At 31.3% G+C, this 22,210-nt stretch overlaps 1 protein-coding gene across 4 annotated transcripts in view; it reads right to left on the bottom strand.

Moving 5' to 3' along the window:
* Positions 1 to 22,210, bottom strand: part of LOC130448657 (frizzled-2) — a 427,377-nt gene that overhangs the window by 11,645 nt on the left and 393,522 nt on the right. The window lies entirely within an intron of this gene.

Genomic DNA, 22,210 nt, shown 5'->3' with positions numbered 1-22,210 from the left:
CTGCAACAAAAAGAAAGCGAAATTAAAAAATGTATCGCTCAATATTGTGTGTTATAGCACAATTAGTAATGGAAAATCGCGAAAAAAGTATCATAAGTAAACTTAACATGAATATTCCATTCTTTCCTGTTACCTATGTAAATGGTGCGATAGCCAAAAGTTAAAAACTATGCAAATATCCAATACAGGTGGAAGTGAGCCATACCATATGATTAATTTTTTCGATTAAAACTACACATACATAAAATTCATGTCAACCCAATATTAGAATTAATTTTCAAGCATAAATTAAATATGCATGTATAAAACAAGGTAGAGGTTCTGTTAGAGCTAGCCACGAAATGCTAATTCATCTTCCCAAATATTGAAACAAGAGAAACAGAAAAGAAATGATCAGTAAACTAGTCGAAAACAAAATTCAACGATTATCCATTCAGCTATCGAATGATGTTATAATATAAAATTAAAATAGTTATGAATAGAACATAGGACAAATATAATAATGTTGGGAAAATAGAATAAAATGTCATTAATGCGATTAAAAACCAGTAGTATTCAAGTATGAATTATGATGTAGATCTTATCTAATTTTTGCAGGATATTCGTTCACATATTCATGAAATATCGATATCAAAACTGGTACGAGATTGCAGAGATCAACGCGATCACTCTCAAGCCTACTTTGGAAAATCCATGAAAATATCTTGTCGCTTCATATACAGTAGCCATGAGTAGAATCCATTCTACGCTAATATACTAATCAATCGCTTCAATATTCTATGTTAGACAAACAATCATTTTATACGAAGCTAGTCAAATTCTCACAAACCTCCAAATCGAACATCCCAAGGTTCTTTCCAACTAAATTAAATTAGCAGACTTAAGAAGTTTCCACAATTTTACTTCACAACTACAGATAAACCGGAAACCAACAACGTTTGCACTAGACAACTATACGCCATTTTGAAAACACTTATTCTCGAAAAGAATATTCAACGATCCTTCATAATAACAAAATCTCTTAATTCAATCCATATAATTAAGGAAAGCTTAAAATATAGCATTAGCAAAATATGAATATCAATGCAGAAATAACTTTTTTCTCATAAAACGAAGAAGGACCACAACGCATAATAAGTGATTAGTGAAGCCGCTAGTGAAGTGCAGACAATATAAAACCACTACTTAAATCAAAAGAGCAAAAATTGTGACAAATAAGAGTTTACCAATCGAAACTTGGTGATGTAAAGCTTGTTATCAATCAGATCACTACATGTTAAGTTTATTAGGTTACAATAAGGCCACGATAAGTTACTTGGAAGTGAGTCCCCAGAATCTGGATAAGACACAATTTACTGTCAAACACTATAAGAATTGTTTAAAGTCTAAGGCACTTATCAGACGAAACAGCAAGTTGCGCAACCAGTCGCCAGTCTGACAACTGGTTGTTGAAAAAGGAGGACATTGCATAGCTGATTTCGCTGTTCAGTGTAGACGATAACTTTTGGTGAACGATGAAAGTCAAAATGAGAAATGAATATCTACAATGCATATACATTCAATTGTTTCTTTAAGAATATTGATAGGATTATACTACACACATTTTGATGAACTATGTGCAGATGACAATAAGTTTTTTCGAGCCGTTAGAGCTAATAAGAGATGTCGTACTTGGCAAAAACTGAATATCCAGAATTTTATTTACAATCTTTTCGACTAATAAGGGAAAAGAAAATTTTAATTGTAAATTAAGTAAACATTAATTATATAATAGGTTAAATATTTTCGATAGCTTAGAAAAAGTTTCATCTTTTTTTTATTAATTATTTGAAATTTAAACAATTATAATGATATTTATATACATAAATAAGTTTAGAAAGTGATAAATACATCACGTATTGCAAATAGTAGAAAGTAAAATAATATTAAAAACTTATAAAAAAATAACTAATTTTCCGTGTGTTAAACTCTTCCAATAGCTCTGAGGGAATTGATAACATAATCACCATAATTACGAAACGGCAATACCATTTTCTTGATAAATATTAAATGCTACAAGTCATTAAAGATGGGCAGTTATTTTGAAAACATTCAAATTATTTCTGATAACAAAGTATTAAGCACAAATTTATTCTTTCTTGTCAATGTATGCATCTGGGTGAGTGAGATCGAATGATTAAAATAGTTATTTATAAAACAAGTGACTAAAGTAATACTTTTTTCACGAGTTCCATACAAATTTTTTTCTACGTCCGTAGACTTGAAAAAATTCGGCAAAACTTTTATCAATTTTTATTTTGTAATAGTAATATTGAGAGTACAATTGTGAGCATCATTAATTTGAAGTGAAGAAGAAGTTACATTACTATTGGTACCATTGATATGAGAAAGAAAGCGTTTACTGCCCACTATTTTGATAAAACAATTTTATCATTTCGTTACGACACTTTTTTTAAGGAACAGGCGTAAAAAATGAACCGATTCAGAAATTACATTGTTTATGAATGCAAATGAATGAAAAAATGAAAATGAATATTATAACGGACGTAGAAAAATGATATTTTGTTACTTGGAAAATTATTTTGGATATTTAGAAATATTTAGGTTAAAAGTTGACAGCAAATATTATGATAACAAAAATGAAAGAGGTTAAATGAGGAAAAGATTGTAAAGTCAAAGTGGAAGGTAGATAGGAAAGAAGAAGGAAATGTTGGGGAGAAAAAGGCACATCAATAAAGTAATTTAGTATCTACCTTGGTGGATTTTATTCAAGAGTTTATCGTACAGTTGACTTTCTTTATATATTGATAAACTTTTTGTCTGAAATTGAATTCGGAGACATGATAACTTTGAAGAAGTCTGAATCAAGTATTTAAGTTATTTTTAAGGGAGAGAAATACGAAAAGGGTAGTTTAGGATAAGAAATGAGTGAGCTCGTTTAGAGTGACCAATAAAATGCTTTTTTCTAAACCCTATGATTCAGAAAAGTTATACAATTATAATTTTGAATTATGTTTCGATTGGTGTTGTTTGTTTTGCTGATTTCCTAGGATAATAAATTTCTTAATATCGATGTATTATACAGATCTTATGTTCAGTAAAAATAAAGTAAACAGAAACTTTGTATGATCGATTTTTAAGTCGATTCGAATCGCTCCAATATTCCATGTTAGACAAACAAACCAATCATTTTATAGGAAGCGAGTAAAATTCTCACGGACCTCCAAATCGCACGTCCTAAGGTTCTTCCCAACTTAATTAAATCTGCAGACTTAGAAGTTTCCGTAATTTTACTAGGATAGAAATAAAGTAATCAGAAACTTTGTATGATCGATTTTTAAGTCGATTCGAATCGTAACCTGATTAATCGATTCATAAAATCTAAAAGATCGATTTCTAAAAGATAGATTTTCTTCAAGTGTATACTTACAATGTAAATATAAATCCATTTTATGGAAAACAAGAAAAATAGCATAATAAACAAACTCTATGATCTCTTATCAGTACAATGAGGAATTTTATAACTCAAGAAATTCGATATTAAGAATTATTTTTTTACCATATCAAGTATTAAAGACATTTATTTTTTCAATGTATTTGTTACATTAAAAAGTTGAGAAAAAAGATAATATAGCTTATAGTATCCTCTGCTTGATATCCAACTTTTTAAAAAACAACAGTTTGTAAAGTCTACTAGGAACCAAGCGGCTACGCTCATCACTTTCCAACAAGGAACAGATGATCCCACGAGTTTTTTTTATTTTTACCAGTATAGGATTATACACAACTGCGCTGGGATAAATATTACGAGTATATTCAGCTAATTGTAAATAATTTTATGGTTTTCACCAAAACAGTAAAAATCGAATGTCGATTTTCAAGGGTCTAATATCGATTCTCTGATGAAACGTATCGATTTATTTGATCCGTGGAATCGATTCTTTGATGCAAAATCATTTGAATCGTATTGAATTTCTTAGTTATGAATAGTGGGATTTGAATAATTAAATTAGTACAGAAAATTTGTCAAATGAGAAGAGTAAACAATCAATCGGCAGAAAGTAAGTCCATGGAATATATAAAAGTTGTTATTCGAAAGGATGTTTATACCATTGGGTGCGAATAATTATATTTAAAAGAATAATTAGATTTTTGGATTTATAGAATTGAATGTTTTTAAGAATTCCTTTGAGCTTCAGATAAGATTTTATGCTCCGCATTGAATTGAATCATGGTTTATACATGAATATTGCAGAACAGTAGATAAATCTGCTGTTCATTAATTTTGGAAGGATTACTATTTGAAAGATTTCAATCAGAGTTGCTTGGTATGTGAGATTAAAACTAGATCAGACAAAAAGTCAAGTGAAAAGATTATATTATGTCTAATTTGTAGTTTCAAATCTGCTACAATTGCAGTCTCCTACAAGGATTTAATTCTATAGAGGATTTTATACAAAAAAGATTTTAGAAAGTGAATCATGATAAATTTTAACAACGTTACTTTTTGGTGTCGAGGTATTCCCACCTCTAACTTTCAAGGAAGTAGAACAAGAGAAATAGATAAATATCTGATCGTTTATATCCATTTAAGTAAATGAATCCGCATTAATGGTATAATTTAGTTCAAGACAAGTTTTAATTTCAACAGAAGTTAAATTAATGAATTAACTTGAAATTTTTTAAGACCCGTATACCCGTATATTTCATAGTCGTACGAATTGTACGCTAATTTTTTCAAATAAAAAAGATATTTTTCAAAGTTAATGAAGCTGCAGTGCAATTTAGGAAGCAATAAATTATTAGCAAACAAATGTTTTACCAGTAACACTTTAAAGACTGGAAATATATATATAGAAATACACTCGTTGTCAAAAATAACGCACCACACCGATTTGTGAAAGTATTTTTTTGTTTAATAAATTTAAATTAATATTGCTCTTGTTTATCTTCTTTTCAACCATTTTGATGCAATAATAATAAATGTATAGTAATTTAGAGTGATTTTTAATGGGTAAAAAAATTAAATTAAAAACATTGCAATAAAACCATATTTTCTTAAAAATAAATCTTGCATTCTAAACAATAATGTTCATTTATTTAAAACGCTAGTAGCGTTTATTTCCGCCTCGGGATGTAATTGTTGCCAACATTCTCCTTGGCATGCTTTTAATTCGGTGCTGTATCACTTCTTGAGGTATTCCTCTAATGCCGCTCGCTCAAGCTCATTTGAATTTTGAGGGGATGGATTTCGACGACGAATGCGGCGTTTTAAAATTTCCCAGAATTGCGCGATAAGATTCATATCTGGACTTCTTGGTGGCCAGTCCAGGGTATGAACTCCTCCCCAAAATATGATAGACCCTCCTTGGAACAGTTCCCTGCGAATGATACAAGACTGCGCTAATCTTTCTCCTCGCCGTCTTCGAATTTGATTACATCCATCTTGGCCACTTAGACTGATCTTATCTTATCTCATCAGTAAATAAAACTTGGCACCAATTTTCTTAATTCCAATCGAAATGTTGCCTTGCAAATCTTAGTCTAGCAACACGATGCTGCCTGGTCAGCAAAAGTGCCTGGAGAGCTCTTCTGTTGTGTAAACCAGCATTCTGAAGGTGTCGTCTTATTGATCTATCAGAGATATTTACACTTCTCGTAAAAGGCTGTTGATATCGACACTTGTCATTGACCGATTTCTTAATGAATTGATTTGCGATAAACGGTCATCTCGAGGAGTTAAAACTGAAGGACGTCCTTGTCCAGGCCTTCTAGAATGTGAACCGGTGTCTCGAAATCTTTGCATCAATCTGCCAATGATTATGTGTGGAGTACGCTAAACAGATTTGCCACTTCACGATAACTTTGTCCCTGTCCAACTAACTCGGCTATTCTTTCAGCTTCGCGTCCACTTAAATTCATTTTTTGTTTAATTAGTCTCGACTTTAACACACCTTGGTTGACTTTATTTACCGCTGTCCATAAGTTGGTACAATAATAGAATAAAAGAAACATTAAAATATGAATAGAATAAAAATTTCGAAAAACCACAAAAACAGTTATTTCCTGATAAGACATTTTGCTACATTTTATCGCTAACATTTAAGATACTTTAACTTTTTGTGATAGAAAAGAAAAAAGAAACCCAAAAGATTAACATTTTATGGCCCCGAGTTTATATTTTTAAATACATCTTCCTACTTTCGATGAGAAGTACACGTCAATCAATTGATTGATTTCACAATTATATACTTGTTAATAAGGAACATCTTATCTAGAATATGATCGTGACGAATTAAGGCCGATTAATAAACTTGACTTTCCGTTTGCCGTTGTCGTTCGCGGGTGACATTTGCCGTTTGACGTCTATTCGCCCTATTCATAAACTTGACGTTGCTGCCGATAACCTAAAAATTTTGTTATTCTTTTTGACGTGTGTATTGCTTTTTGTTTTCGTGTTTTTATTTGTAATTCGGTATTAATGGACATTATAGAAAAGAACGAAGAGTTTTTGTTATTGGAAGCATTAGGCAAAATCACGTGACAAACGCAAACGGATATGATTAGCTCTTTTATGTCGCTCCGAAAGTTGCTACGAACGGTCGACGGGACAAAATAAAATTCATTTATGTTGAACGGCAGATGGCGACGTCAAATGACAACTGCGACAAATGACAACTGTTCGTTTCAATGTTTTAAATTTTGTAACAGCAAACGTCAACGACAACGGCAAACGGAAAGGCAAGTTTATGAATCGGCCTTTAGTTGATAATAGAAGGTATGGACCACCAGAGATTGGTCTAACATTTGTTTTAAATATAAAGCATTGTTTCTACGGACTTTTGTGAAATGACATGCGTTCCTCGAACGTCAATCAAGGAAACATTCCAAAACAATTTAATAATTTTATAACCGAAACCCCAAAAACTGAAACGACATGGCGGCTTGAGATCAACTTTAGACCGATAGGGATTGGACCGAAGTTTGTTCGGGAGTTTCTCAATCCTGCCTTTTAGAGTATTGAAAGTACGTAGGATTCGTAGAAAACTCCAGGAGTTCCCATTGACATTTTTCCGGGAAAATGAGATTTTCCAAAAAAAGTAAGTACGGTCGTATATAATCGATTTTATTATTGTGTAAGTTTTCTAGCTTTTAAAGTTTCTGGAAAGGGCCTTTTTCTACAATATGTGTATTGGTGGATAGGGTGTATTTTTTGCAAAGAGAATCTCATTTTTCCAGGAAAATGTCGTTGGAAACGAAAGGATTTGTCCAGGAAACGTGAATACTTTATATACTTTGCAGTAGTCCAGAAAGCAGGAATCATTGGTCCAATTCCCCGGTTTATTACTGTGGCTAAGGGATACGTTGATAATCCCAAAAAGAAAAATATAGAGACTACAAATAAAATTTACAATTCTAGAACATGAATTACAGTAAACGCCTGGGGATGGTGATGCAAACTTCATGCGTGAATTATGAGCAACATTACCTCTCGTTAATTTGAATGAATAAATGTTTTTCTACATCAGTTGAATTAAAATGTTCATAAGGAGAGGTGACAGAAGATGGCGATTTAACGAGTAGGCTACGGAAGTCCCTCTCCTTACTAGAAGACTTCAGTAAAGCAGAAAGCCTAATACCTTGATCTTGATAACGACAAGAAGAGGTTTGGCAACTGCGCCAACGTGTATATTAGTATATGCTACTCCACTGACAAACAGTGACATACTAAAAACCGAATTTGAACCACACTGTATATATTAAACGCTGCAGGAGAAATTTAACCTCATTCCACACGAGAAGAACCTGAAAAAGGAACATATTTGGAAAATAAATTTATTAAAATATTTTTTTTTCATAAAATTGATTCGGTAAATAAGTTGACATCTACACTTAATGATTTATGTCAGTCGCTACATATTAGGATTGAGTAATGTTATTAATTATTCATTGTATTTATAAACAAGGTGAACGCCACAAAAAATAGTCAACCTAAGATTCAGAAAACAGTGATTGGAAAGAATGTTTTTATAATGTATATATTGTGTAATGCTGTTGACTAAAGCATTTATTTTATAACGAGCTTGTATTTGCACATAATTAAAATGATAATGAGAGTATCAGGGATAAGTTGTTTACTTTGGTGTACGCCAATTAGGATCAATTATCGATTTAAAAATAGAGAAAGGAGTAATAGAAGATATGATATACACAATTCGAGTTTGGAATTTAGGACAATTCAATAGCTGATTATTTGATTTTGAAACATGCTCGGACCAATTTTATTGTCATCATTATTGATATATGATCTTGATAAACTGTTCTCCAAACAAGTACCAACGAATTACACACAAACAACATTCTAATAGAGAAACATTCTACGAAATAAAGTAATAGACCAATACTCTTCATGGAACTTTTGATTTTGTTCAAAAATTGTAATTCTTGCTCCGTGCTAGAATAACTAATTGACGTATGTCTTTTTTATACTAAGTGGAGATGGTGGCTGCTTTGATGACTTTGATCATTTGACAAGAGATTCAATATTATTATTTCGTTAAGAATTTTTGTATCATTTTATTGAAATTACGTTAGTTAGAGTTGGAGGTTAGTGGGAAATTTGATACGAAAAAATACCTTTCATACATGTTTTTTTTAAATTTCAAAAAATTTGATCATATTTGTATTCTTCGGATAATTTCGAATATTTTTGGTGCTACAACTTTACGTTCATGTTTAAAAATAAGAAGTGGGAGTGAGTGGAAGTTTTGATATGAAAAAATGGCTATAAGACCGGTTCTGTTCAAGTATTTGAAAAAAATTCTATCACATTCGTATTCTAAAGAAAATTTTGCCTATTTTTGGTGCCACAAGTTCACGTGTTTGTTTAAAAATAAAACTTAAGGGGTGAGTGGGGATTTTGACATGAAAAATACCTTTGATGCGGGTATTTTTGAATATTTGATCATTAATGTATTATCGTATTAATTAGAAATGGGGGTGAGTAGGAGTTTTGATTTGAAAAAATGGCTATAAGATCTATTCCGCCTAATCATTTTCAAAAAATTTTATGACATTCATATTCTTAAGAAAATTTTGCATATTTTTGTTGCCACAAGTTCACGTGAATAAAACTTATGGGGTGAGTGGGAATTTTAATACGAAAAAATACTTTTCATGGAGGTTTTTTTAAATAAATTTGAAAAAAACATCATCATATTGGTATTCTTCAGATAATTTCGCATAATTTGATGTCAAAACTTTACGTTCATGTTAAAAAATAAGAAGTGGGAGTTTTGATTATGAAAAAATATCTGTAGTTAGATTCTGGTTATTAATTTCATAAAATACGATTATTTTCTTATTCTACAGAAAATTCAGCTTATTTTTACAGCGCATGCTTTTATTTGTTTTCAAAATAAGTGTTGGGGACGAGTTGAGCACGTTCAAGATCCGGTTCTTTTCAGTTATATTAATAAAACTTGATTATATCCCTATTATTCAGAAAATTGCACGTATTTTTGATGCTACAAGTTTGGGTTTGGCTTTAAAAATAAGAGTTGGGGGGTGAGAGGCAACATTAAGAAACGCTATCAAGTCTGTTTAATCAATTTTATCATTTCTCAACCACTTTTCCGTCATTAAGTTGTTGAATCTACGCACGGATTTCCTTTGCCGTTGGTAGTATCATACAATGGTACGTATGTTTCATGAGCTGTTACTATTTAAGAAAGAATGCGATATCAACCACTACTCGCTCTGTTTGTTGCAAGTCGTTAAGCACACAACAACTAACAATTTTCTCACATAAAGATGATCATATAAAGTCGATTTCCCGTTGTGGGTACACCACTAACTGATGAGCATAACCTGCCAGCATGTGCTTCGTGATTAAACGATATCCTTTTTTTATACCAGCGACACAGTTGCGTGAAGAAATTTCATCACTAAAACAAGCACTTAAATCCACCTTGAAGGCATAGTAGATCATAGCGCGCACATTTCACATTTCAATGGCATATCATCACTATTCACTATGTGATATTCACTGATATTAGCGAATCATATGTGTATACTTATGGATGGTGGTATTTAAATATGAAGGGATTCCACTTGTACACCTCTAGTCTCGTGGTATCTGAAAATATGGAGACTAAATGTCGTACCGGCCCAAAACTCTATAAACAAAATTTTATAAGAATTTTTAGAATATTTTGGTATATAATTGAAACGATACATACTTAAAAATCACTCTGTAGGGTTATTAGGATTATGTACTAATGATCATAGTAATTATTAAAGCAATCTAAGTGGAATGAAAAATACCCCGTGTACTTACAAACAACCAAATTGAAAATCGATGTAAGTCCAGTTATTACAAGTTTCCATTCTAGGTTATATCGAATTATATTGTCTATGAATAATTTCTAGAATACAAATAGATTATTTCATTTCCTATACCGATTGCATGCTACGGATACTATCAACAAAATGACCTAAGTCGTCATTACAAAATTTTACTGTTTATCTTCCAATAAAAATAAAAATCTCGAGCTCGAACCCTTGTCAGATGCAATTTTACGACCCTGATGGTAGACAGATACAGGCTGCAGAAAACAGCGTTTGGTGGATAGTTCGTGGGTACTCCCAGCACGACATCGGAGACAGTACCGATACCCGATGCATTCCAGTGACAGGATAATATATTATTGGCTTAAGAGACTCACACAAATGTTGATTAGGCCGGTATATGCCAGATTTATTACATATATAACAAAAAATTGTCAAATGATAGTAGAAATTTGATAATATTAACTAGATCAATGAAAAAACCGGAAAAGTACAGGCCGGAGAACTTGTGAAAACTCAGACATTAATTCTCGTAGTTTTTTCCATTTTCAAAATGATCATTTATAGGAAATTTTGAATACACTGAGAATTCAAATCTAAATTTAATCCAGGTTTGTATCTGGTGACCAAAAAAAGACTTAGTATTTGGTAAAAAGTAGTTAATAAAAAGCTTATAGATTCGCCAAATATCTTCAGGAGACCTTAAAGCCAAATGAAGAAGATAATATTGACCAAAGAACAGGACAATAAGAAGCAGAGAGTGAATTTGATCTCATTAATGCTGATGTATCAAGGCAACTCCCAAGAATAGTAAAGTTGATAAATATATGTGTAACTGTTGACTGAAAAAGGACTAAGCAGTTTGTTTGGTACTACATACACCAAATTTATTTGGTACCTCATATTTATAAAAAGTTATTTTTCAATCTTCATCATGAATCCCAAACTATACTCCGTTAAAATTTCCAATAAAGTCTTTAAACTCCTCGTATCGTATCCAACACGACTGTAAACTGTAAGCTGAATCTAAAATTTGAATCGCTGTTCCTTATACAGGAAATTTGTTTTTCTTTACAAATTTATGAATGAAAAATTTACAAAAAGAAATGGTACCCATACAATTATGACCACGCACTGAATAATTGATTTTAAATTCGCAGATTTTTCCTTATACTTGTGGTATTATACTCAAAAATTTTTAGATCAATAGATCATACCTTATAAATTTGCGTTTTTTGCAGCATTAACATTTTGTCCTGTAGAGGAGCAATTCCTAATAGAATAAATCCTCTATTCATTATAAAAAATTTTCTTCAACTCCAACAAAAAAATCCAACGAATTTCTCTCTCTATAACGGTAACTTAAAAATTTTATTTTGTCACAATTTCAAGGGACTGTAGACCTGATACCGTCATACGTTCCCGAAATGAGGGTCATGACAGACAGACGCACGAACAAATGATCCTGTAAGGATGCGGTTTCGTCCTTTTGAGGCACGAAACCTTAAAAAGGAGAAAACTAAAGATTTCTAACAGACTTCTGTGAAAGTTCATTACATGTTTCGATTGAACACCAACTCAAACAAACTCAGTATGTCGAAATAACCTTCAGTATGGTTCTTATAACAGTGTGCTTTAGTAGTAAATGATACCAATGATAAGAATTTACTTGAAATATATTGAAATTTAGTTTAAAGTTTAGTTAATTATTTATTTATTGGTGCATCCACGCATTCAAAACACCTAATTGCCTAAGAGCTGCAGTAGTACTAGAAAACGAAATTCACACATTTAAACCACAAAATAGCGTCCACACTGGAGAATTCTATATTACAGGCACTACTCATCACTAGAAGAAATCAATATAATAGAGCAGCCCAAATTACAGATCGTAACGTATCAATTGTTTGCCAAAGAAGCAGCAGATAACAACGAAGCACCAATTGTGCGCGAAGTGACAGCAAATCACTATGAAGAGATAATAAGAACAAAAGTTCAGTGCAAGTGTCGAAGTGAGTGGAACAGATCGCAGCTGATATCAAAATCTATAAAACCATCCGTCCAACTATGGAAAAACAGTTTTAAAAATCGTACGGATCAAATAAAAACGATCGTTTAGGGCTAGTGCACACTAAAGTATTTAACCGAGAAAACCCACCAATATGTGACGAGAATCTAAACCTCAAAACATAAAAGATTAACAACTTCCCAAACAATATAATTTCTTTTCTTAACAATAATTGTAATACCGCAAATTTAATCAAATATCTAAAATACTCATTGCATAACAAATTGTGAACTGACATGTCGCTAATAATTTTTGAAGAGGATGCGAAAATAAATTATAAAAAAAATTGTTAATGACTTAATAAACTGAAAGTAATCTTTCTGGTAAGTCTAATACTGGCCTATTATTCTAAACGCGAAAGGTCTGCCGAGGTCTTATCGTTGCTGCTGGTAAGTCATTTAAGTCCCGCGTGTAAGAAAAGATGAGACAGTTGTTGCACGATCGCATAGAATTGCAGAAGTTTGATTTAGACGTTAACAATTAATTTAGTATGAAACAGAGGCGGCGGGATAGTGAAATATATGTGTTCATAACTAATTTAGCAATTTGTTAGTCCTCTCTCAATATTTTTAAAACAATAATTTTGTGTTAGAAAATTACAATGCAAAATCTACAATGGAGGTCAAGAGATCATTTGCTGACGTTCCCATATTTTTCTTTTATTGTATTGATGGAAACAATGAAAGTATTATTAGAAATAATACTGTTTTTGGCCTCGAAAAGTATACAGTATGATAAGACCGTAATCTCAAAATGTTTCCAGTAAGCAATACTAATTTTAATTTCAAATATAAGTACGTTTCAAACATTGTTTTGGAGTCTTCTTCATTTTTTCATTTCTAAGATAATTTTCATTTACGTATGAAAAGAATGTCACCAACACACTATCTAAAGATTTTGATCATTTTCACGGCAAAAAATTATTAAAAGATATTATTTTAAACATATTTTACAAAGCGTTTCACAATTGTTCATGTAGAGACGTTTAAGAGACTTTTATTATTTCTGTTTAAATATAAAAGACTTACTACCCACCAATTTGGGTTTTTAAGTAACAAATGTACAAATGATGCTATATTCTCCCTCCTGAATAATGTGTACCCTAGCCTGAACAACCATCACTCCACTGCAACATCTGCAATATTTTAATCTACAAATTACAGTACGAGGGTTTCAGGGGAACACATCTCGCATGGTTTAAGTCTTACCTTACCACCAGATGTCAGCTTGTAAGGTTGATACATATATGTCTTTTTGCAAGCTAATATAATGTGGAGTGCCCCAAGGTTCAGTAATAGGCCCTACTCTTCTGTATAGTGAAATTTTATGTTATTTGTTTTATCTTTATTTAGTTATTTTTATGTTTCTTTTTAGTTTTCACAAGGTTTTGTCTACGAATCGTAACATTTTTTTACAATAAAACATTTCCCTCTCTCTCTCTCTCTCTCTAAGTATAATACTATATTTCAATTTTTATCAAATTGCATCTATTGCTGTGAAAATTCCAAAAGTACATATAAACAACATAGTTTTTTAATTTTGCTAATTGAAATAAACCAAAATTTTGGCCGCTCTTGAAATCTGCCGCCATAGGCTACAGCCTACTCAGCCTGCTGGTAAATCCACCACTGGCAGATAGAGCTTTACCAAGACCTATGAGATTCTGAAGTTAGAAGCCCAGATATTTAAATAAAACTGCAAGTAAAGAAAAAGTGATAAGTAACACATTCAAAAGAACAAATCAATATGTAGTTTGTATTTAGTGAAATCAAAAATACCAATAAATAATTGAAGTATATAAGGTGGTGCTGTTTACTTAGGATATACACTTCAATATCAGGAAAATAGATTGATCATCAATACGATAAAAACCAAGGAATAAAAGAGAAATATATATTCAAATCCTTGAAACAGAATCAAAAATAGTAAAACGGCATTTTTAGAACGCTCTTGATAAAGGTCAAAGTCAGACTTAAACAGGAAAATGGGTTCTACAAAAAAATTATCTCAGTTACTGAATATATTAATAAAAAAACAATCGAACAATAAGAAGAAAAACTGATAAACTAACATAGTTCCAAATTAGAATTAGAACAAAATTAGCAGTACCCTTAAAAAACAATCAACTAAATGCAGAGATCGAATTATTCGTGAATCAAATTTGCTTGGAATAATACTCCTATTATTAAACGGTTAACCAAGGACACCAAATAATAAAAAAGAAATGGAAACTTAATTTATGGAAAGAGAAAAATAAGGCGAAAATTGGTATTAATCTAGATTCTCAATTGGCAAGACCATAATCCTAATCTGACACATATAAAAACGATTTAGTTAGTACTTACCTAGGTGAACGAAACAAAGATGCCAAACTATTTACAATGAAAACCCATTAAGCAAAAAATACTAATTAGGATGGTGAATTGATAACAAATGAGGAATAAAAGGATGATATTTTTGAGAATGGTCCCAAAAGTACCTGGCCTCATCTAGGCCTCTCTAGGCGGTAGTTGCTCGAAAAATACAACTGTATTAGAAAAAACACAATCCATACAGCATATGTTTGAAGTTTGAAGACGCCACGTTGTTTAGTATTTGTTTGGCATAATGAACGTTTTTTATAAGGTAACAGAGTTTGAACGATAGCGTACGACCTGCGAAGACCACCATCCTTTTAAGACCTTTTTGGGATACGTGTGGAATAATTTTCATTGGCTATTTTGAAAAAGGAAAAACTATCAACGGCGAGTATTATGCGAATTTATTGCAACATTTGAGCGAAGAAACGGCCGCATTTGTATAAGAAAAAAGTGTTTCATGAAGACATGGTATCGCTGGGAAAAGTGTATGGAGCTAAAAGGAGATTACATTGAAAAATAAATATGTTTATCCAAAATTTTTGTGTTTTATTTGTTGGGCCAAGTACTTCTGGAACCATCCTCGTTTAGCCAAATGAAGAAGATGATAATATTGAACAAGGAACAGCGAAAGAAGCGGATAGTAAACTCTAGAATAGATATAATCCTAGAAAAGACTATGGATTTAATCTCATTACTGGTAAAATCATAAGTCAACTCCCAAGAAAAGCAATAGATGAGCTAACTCTTCTAAGAAATTGCTGCTTAAGCAGCTAAAATCCATTATAGAAGATAATCTGACTTCATTCATACTATTATCGATCAGGTCCACCGATTTAAAAATATGATAGAAAAGTCGCACGTGGCACAAACATTCAAAAAAGAGTTAAATCATAATCTAACCTAACCAATATATCTTAGACAAAAACTTATACAAGAGAAAGCCTTATGCTGTATATCAATATACTTCAACCTAATTCCTCAAATTAACTACAAATCATTTGAAGCTTTCAGAACATTAGACTAAATTCGAAACAATAACCATAAGGATCTGGATATGGATACTGTTAACCAAACTATAATGAGTCACGAGTCATAAATTACGTCAATGTTAAGGTAATTCAGCTTCTTGATATTGCAGAAATAACAAGAACATTCAAGAGGAAGTTATGTGGCTATAAAAGTTCATAATTTCCAAGAAATACTAGAGAACGTGTTTCCCTTGAATTCTAAATATGGAGTTTGAGCAAAAGCAATATCAGAATATTTTTTTACCATTTTATTTGTCTGTTATATCTTGGATTACTACTTTTTGCATTTATTTCTTATCCAAAGGTTAAAGAGATTAAATGTATTAGATATATCTATACATGATATTGAGAAAGAGCTAAGTTAGTTACAGAGTAGTAGTTTAAGTTAGCTGTAAGTTTCTAATTGATTTTAAAATCAGATTTTAATGATAAGATAATGCCGATACTAATAAAAAAATATTCAAATAAATTTATTGAAATTTTTATGAATTTTGATTCATTCTAGTCGTAGGGTAAATATAGTTAGTTATTCGATGTAGGAAACACTATTCTTTTGTTAATTTCTCTTTTATTCTGTTATAAACATCAAATTAAATAATTTATCTCAGAGGAGGATAATCAAATCAAACGATCTATGTACACCACTGGAATCGAAACGAGATTGAAACTAAGCGCGAAGAATCAAAAATCAGTACAAACATCACGATTCATCACCACTTTTATCTAGTTAGAACACATCTTTTTTTTTCGCCTTTCGTACAAGTTTAAAATTAATCAGAATGTATGATGATAATTCTCAGCTTCCCCCAAAAGAATGGTTTCCATTCCAATTTATCTTCCACTTCAAAGTGATTTGAAATTCCGCCAAAGGCAAGAGGATGATTTCACCGTTGATGAAGTGATTACAGAGAATAATAATTTGTAGGTGGCGTAATAATACGCTTGATTGCGTAATTATAACCTGGGACTGTCTTTGAGGACTTTATTTTTGCATCTTTTAAAATTTATTTAAAGATTAAACTATGAAATTTCGTTAGGTAGAAGACGAAATTCGTTGCCAAATAACATATTAATTGAAAGAAGAATACATAAAACCATTAAAACCGTTATCTACCATCCATTTCTGTCTCTTAGTATTTTATTCCAATGCACTAGTACTACAGAAATTACTATGGCAAACTCAACAAACAAAGGAAAACACAAATATCAGAATATTTGAACGACAAGTTCGCGAAACAGGTTCTTATGCCGGCCCTGTCCAGTCACAATGGAATTTTAAAATTCGACACCTTTCAACTAATTTTTAGAAATGGCAGACACGCCTTTGAAATTTGCTTTTAGAAATTTTTATTATAGCAGGCGGTTTATTCAAAGTATTTCTTTTAAATAATTTCTAGTAAAGTCTATTTATTTATGTGTTTCTTTTGTTCTAGAAGTTTGTAGAATTCTATTTAGGAGATTTAAGGAGTTGTGTAAGCACAGTTAGTTAGTTTTAAATAAATAGTCGTAGTGTAAAGGACTAATTAGTAAAAGTAATCGCAGAAATTATTCAAGTGATATTCATAAATAAATTATTATAAGTTAAGTGTATTATATAGTGTATAAATAATTTAAGAACTAAGGGACAATGTTTATTAATTCATCTCACGAATAGAAAGAGTGTAAATAAATACGAAAAACGTTACAATATCAAGGGAGAATAAACGATTGTAGAAATCCTTACGACGATAAAAAAGAGAGCAGATATCGAAGGACTAAGCATTAACCAAACAAAATATATGTTAAGTGTTAGAGGTATTGAAAAAATGTGACAGAAATAAAAATGGGACAATGTAATTTTCAAATAACAAATATTTTCAAACACCTTGGAGTTAAGATGAACAGGAAAAAAGAGAAAAGTATAAAGATAAATGAAAGAATTGAAGTAACAAACAAAACTGGAAATATTAGCCATTATTGAAAGAAAGAAATCCCAGTAAAAATACCAGAATACACAATGTTACGAACTCGTCCACGACATGGACCGTAAAGCCGGTCCTGTTCTGTTATAAAGGAAGTCTAAAATTTAGCAAATACGTTGTTTATATTATTTTTTCAGAACTAATTTATAAAAAGTTTTTTTTTGTTAATTTCTTTGTTTATTTTCTAGAATTTCAGAAATTTCTTTCTGATATATATTCGAGCTTGTTCAGCAACGGGAATTAGTTTATAATAAAAATTCACAGTGAACGGAGCGAAATAGAAAAATAACCAGTGAATTTAAATAAATTAGTGAAGTAGTGAATAGTTAATTACATGAGTAGTTAATTATTATATAAGTAAGTTAAGTCTAGTGTAAATGTTTGCATAAATTAAGAAAGTCAAAGGCAGTGTGTATAAATTTACTCCACAGTTTAAATAAATTAGGAAATAAGAGAAACTTTGCAACAATAACTTATGCAGCTGAAGCAAAGCAGAAAGAAGAAAATATAAGAATAATAGAAAGTAAAATACTGACCGGGAATACATTTCCCATGAGCTATGAATTATGAATTATCTTAAATATTCTATCGTATAAGTCCGGGTGTTTCTAGAAATAATCAGGTAATGTTTGCTAAGTTTTCTTGATTTATTCTTTAACGAATTCAATCGACGAATTATAAATAACGATGTTATAAAGTATGATAGTCGTTATCTGTTGGCCAAAGTGAGGCAAATCTTCCATCACGTGTTAACTGTTTCAGAATATAAAGTAATTTTAAATTTACGTTTAGACTGCCTTCACAGACATAATTTTCATTTAGAAAGCCCAAGAACTTTTTGAATTTTGAGCGTTTGTATAATTCTATGAAAAGGAAAATGAACGAACTTCTAACATAATGATATGGATTAAAATATCATCAGGATAAAAAATGCAGTAGTAGTGCATTTTCCATTTTATTCAAAGTATGAATAATTGGAGTTGAAAATTTATCGTAGACACGACAACTTTTAACCTTATTAAAAATGAAGTCATTCGAGTTTAAAAGCTTTGAAATTATTTTTCGATTCCGAAGAGTACAATGGAAAAGTTTTCTACTTATTTTCAGACAAAAGCCATTATTGCGTGATCGTCGAAATGATTCCAATATATATTTTATCGCATTTTTGGGAACTTAATATTATCCGCTCCATTGCACCGATTCATAAACCGCTTTTCGTCGGGGGAAAACATCCGCACTCCCCAAAATATAAGGAAAAAAAAAACAAATATGTTTATATCATCGACTGTTTCATCTGCACTTAATAAATCGAATGTGCGAACTCGAAGTAAATTGCCTAATGAGTCATTAAAAACCTTTTACGGTCGGGTGCGAAATGTGTGTGCGGTAGAGAAAAAATACACCCCTTGCAACTGTCAAATTACGAACGAATACACACGGTATACGCATGTATAAGGGATAATTCGACCCTTCCTATTAAAGACGCGAATCCCCTTAAGTTAAACAAGAATCGACATCTCATAACTGCATTTCCATGCACTTTGAGCTTTGCCGAGAGGAGGCAGGACAGGTTCAAATATTTTTTATATTATCAAAGTTTCACAAATTCTAATAAAATAAATTTGAAAATGTCAACTTGTTCAGAGATGGAACGTGGAAATACCTTGAAATGGATGAAAATAATATACCTCCAAAGTGGTCAAACAATTTTTAGATTCAATATGAAAAATTGCATGTTAATTAAATCAAAAAAGGAGAACAGAAAAGCAAGATTATAAACCAAAATCAACAGATCTACGAATGCTTGTGAAACGTGGATCGATTGAAAAAAAAACGATGAGAAGAATCAATGAACATCCAAAATAAGTGAATCGACTATAATATAGTTGAGGTACAGTTTTTAGATCACAAATATATACCAAAGATGGTGGTACATAAAACTTGATGGGTACAGCCAAAATGATGGACTTAGCAACAATAAATGACACCAACTACAAAAGACAAACGAAAAATAGGACGAAATGAGAAGAAGAAAATGAAATACTAGTATATTTGATTCTTGTTTGAAGAGCCAACCCTGATTGCAGTTCGTATGCACAGAAGGATGAGTAATGCGGATATCCCCCAAATAAATTTGTTCGAAATTGACGTCCGCCCTTGAAGGGAAACCTAATAGATCAATCCGTGATGTCGCACACCCTCGTATTACAGTGGCGCCTTTAAGGGGTAGATGTTAGCTGTCAAGAATCGAAACTTATGTCTGTTGCTTACAGATAACTCTTAAATTGCACACAAATCAATTGGAATAAGATAAGAGATAGGTTAGCGGGTTAAATAACAAGATAAATGAATTATAGAAAAATAAGATAGCGCAACAAAAATAAGGAAAGATAATTCGTTATCAGGAAATGCGATATTATTCGAAGTTCGTTAAAACTAATTTATCAAGTGTTGATTCAAGAAAATTGATAATAATTCAATATTGAAAATAACATATTTTATATATCTTTTGTTAGATTCATAAATAAATATTAAATTGATTTCATTTCGTCTTTTTGCGAAAAAACAGGTTTCTATAAACAAATTATAGTGAAAAATAAAAAAAATTCGTGCATACTAGAAATCATTTTCTTATTTTATATTTAAAATATGTGCTGGATGCGTACCAAAGACATGGTGATTCGTTAGTGGTATCTAAACTTGGATGGAGACCAGAAAATTGTAGGTCATTATTCCAAAATTCATCCAAAAACCAAGAAAATACAAAAAAAAGCCAATGTGCTTATTTTTGGGTTCTCGAACAAATTATGATCAGTACTGTAACATCCGCGCAACCTTAGGAAAGAACTTTATAACATGTCATAGGCAAATAGAAATTGAAAATATTTTTGCATTATAATGCCCAATTACATATGTCAAACTGTACCACAGAACTGTAACTCATTTAAATTTTTCCTCATCTACCTTACAGTTCCGATCTTGCATCGAAAGATTTTCACTTGTTTCCAAGAATGAAGAGCTGACAGCAACACAGTAAAACGTTACTTATTTTCTGAACAACTATACAATCAATCAAAAATAATAATAATAATAATATATTTGTTTGATTAATAAGTTTCCATTCCAAATAATTGTTGAAACGGAAACAAACGAGTCGTGTACTTGGCAAATAAAGAATTATTTGCGTTCTTGGCAAGTATACGAACTTTGCGAGCTGACACGTCGTGTACCATTTAAAATTACGCGAGCGCGAACATTTCGCTTAAAATATTGACAAATGAATCAATGGTGTTGCAGTCAATATGGAGAACGGTCGTCAGGAAAAGGTCTTTGTTGCTTCCGCGGCTTTTGTTGTGATAAGCTTTGCTTTGATTTGAAAAAAATACAAACAAAAGGTCCGTATGCTTCTACTAGGTCTTCCAAACTATAAATAGCTGCAGTAAAAGTATGTACTAGGTAAGTGTACGAATAATCATGACTCGAGTCAAGTTTTACCGAGCACAAATAGAAAACCAACGAATGACAAATAATTGTACGAGTAACCCACTTATACAACATGGCAAGTATACGCAAATAACGTGTGCACCCGGCTTTACAAACTCGTCCACTGACATATACCGTGAAGACGGTTCGGTTCTAATATTTTATCGAATTTTGGTGGAAGGTCTGGGTACTTTTTGGTTTCGTAAGATATGTTTCTTTCCTTTATGTTGCTCTATTTACTTTTTTATTTATTTAGGGCAAATTAGATGTTTCCAGGGAAGGAAAATTCTAGAATGTGATGATACTATATGAAAAGAGGCTCTAGTAGTTAGTGAACATCGGAATTGTGAAAAGTAAACCAAATGGTATATTTAAATAAATTAGATGATAAGTGTTAGTGACTAGTGTATAAATATATTACGTGTTAATAATTTCACCCCTCCATTTTGTAATTAAAAATTGTTTTGATGAATAACTACATTACACTATTCTAAATAGTTCGATTTATGTACAGGAACATTTACGCAAAAAAAATATAACTAAAATGCAGCAGTATGTGAAATATTATTTCATCTACGATCACCATTTTAATTATAATTATTAATTAATATTAGTTATATTGTTAGATAATGTAACTTAAGTTGTATAAATATATGTTTATAATTATGTTTTTAACAAATTATTTTCTACTCTTTCCGTTTAACTATTGGATTCACATAAAGCCCTTTTCAGAATCATTTTTTGGTTCTAAAATTTTATATTGCAAGTAAGTCGACATATTGTACTATATAATTGAGGAAAAGAATTTGTTATGTGCACTGGTTTCGAAAAAAAGCCACTACGCTTGTGGATTTCATTTTTGTAAATCGTGCGAAAAAGTATCAGTTCACGCACTTGTATTATAAATAACTATTTAAGAGTCAGTTTTTAAAAACTATCTCAAATATTAATGCATAGAAA

The sequence above is a fragment of the Diorhabda sublineata genome, chromosome 9, assembly GCF_026230105.1.
Source record: "Diorhabda sublineata isolate icDioSubl1.1 chromosome 9, icDioSubl1.1, whole genome shotgun sequence".
Lineage (NCBI taxonomy): Eukaryota > Metazoa > Arthropoda > Insecta > Coleoptera > Chrysomelidae > Diorhabda > Diorhabda sublineata.
The sequence above is the reverse complement of the archived record's forward strand: the minus strand, read 5'-3'. Positions and strand labels throughout refer to the sequence as shown.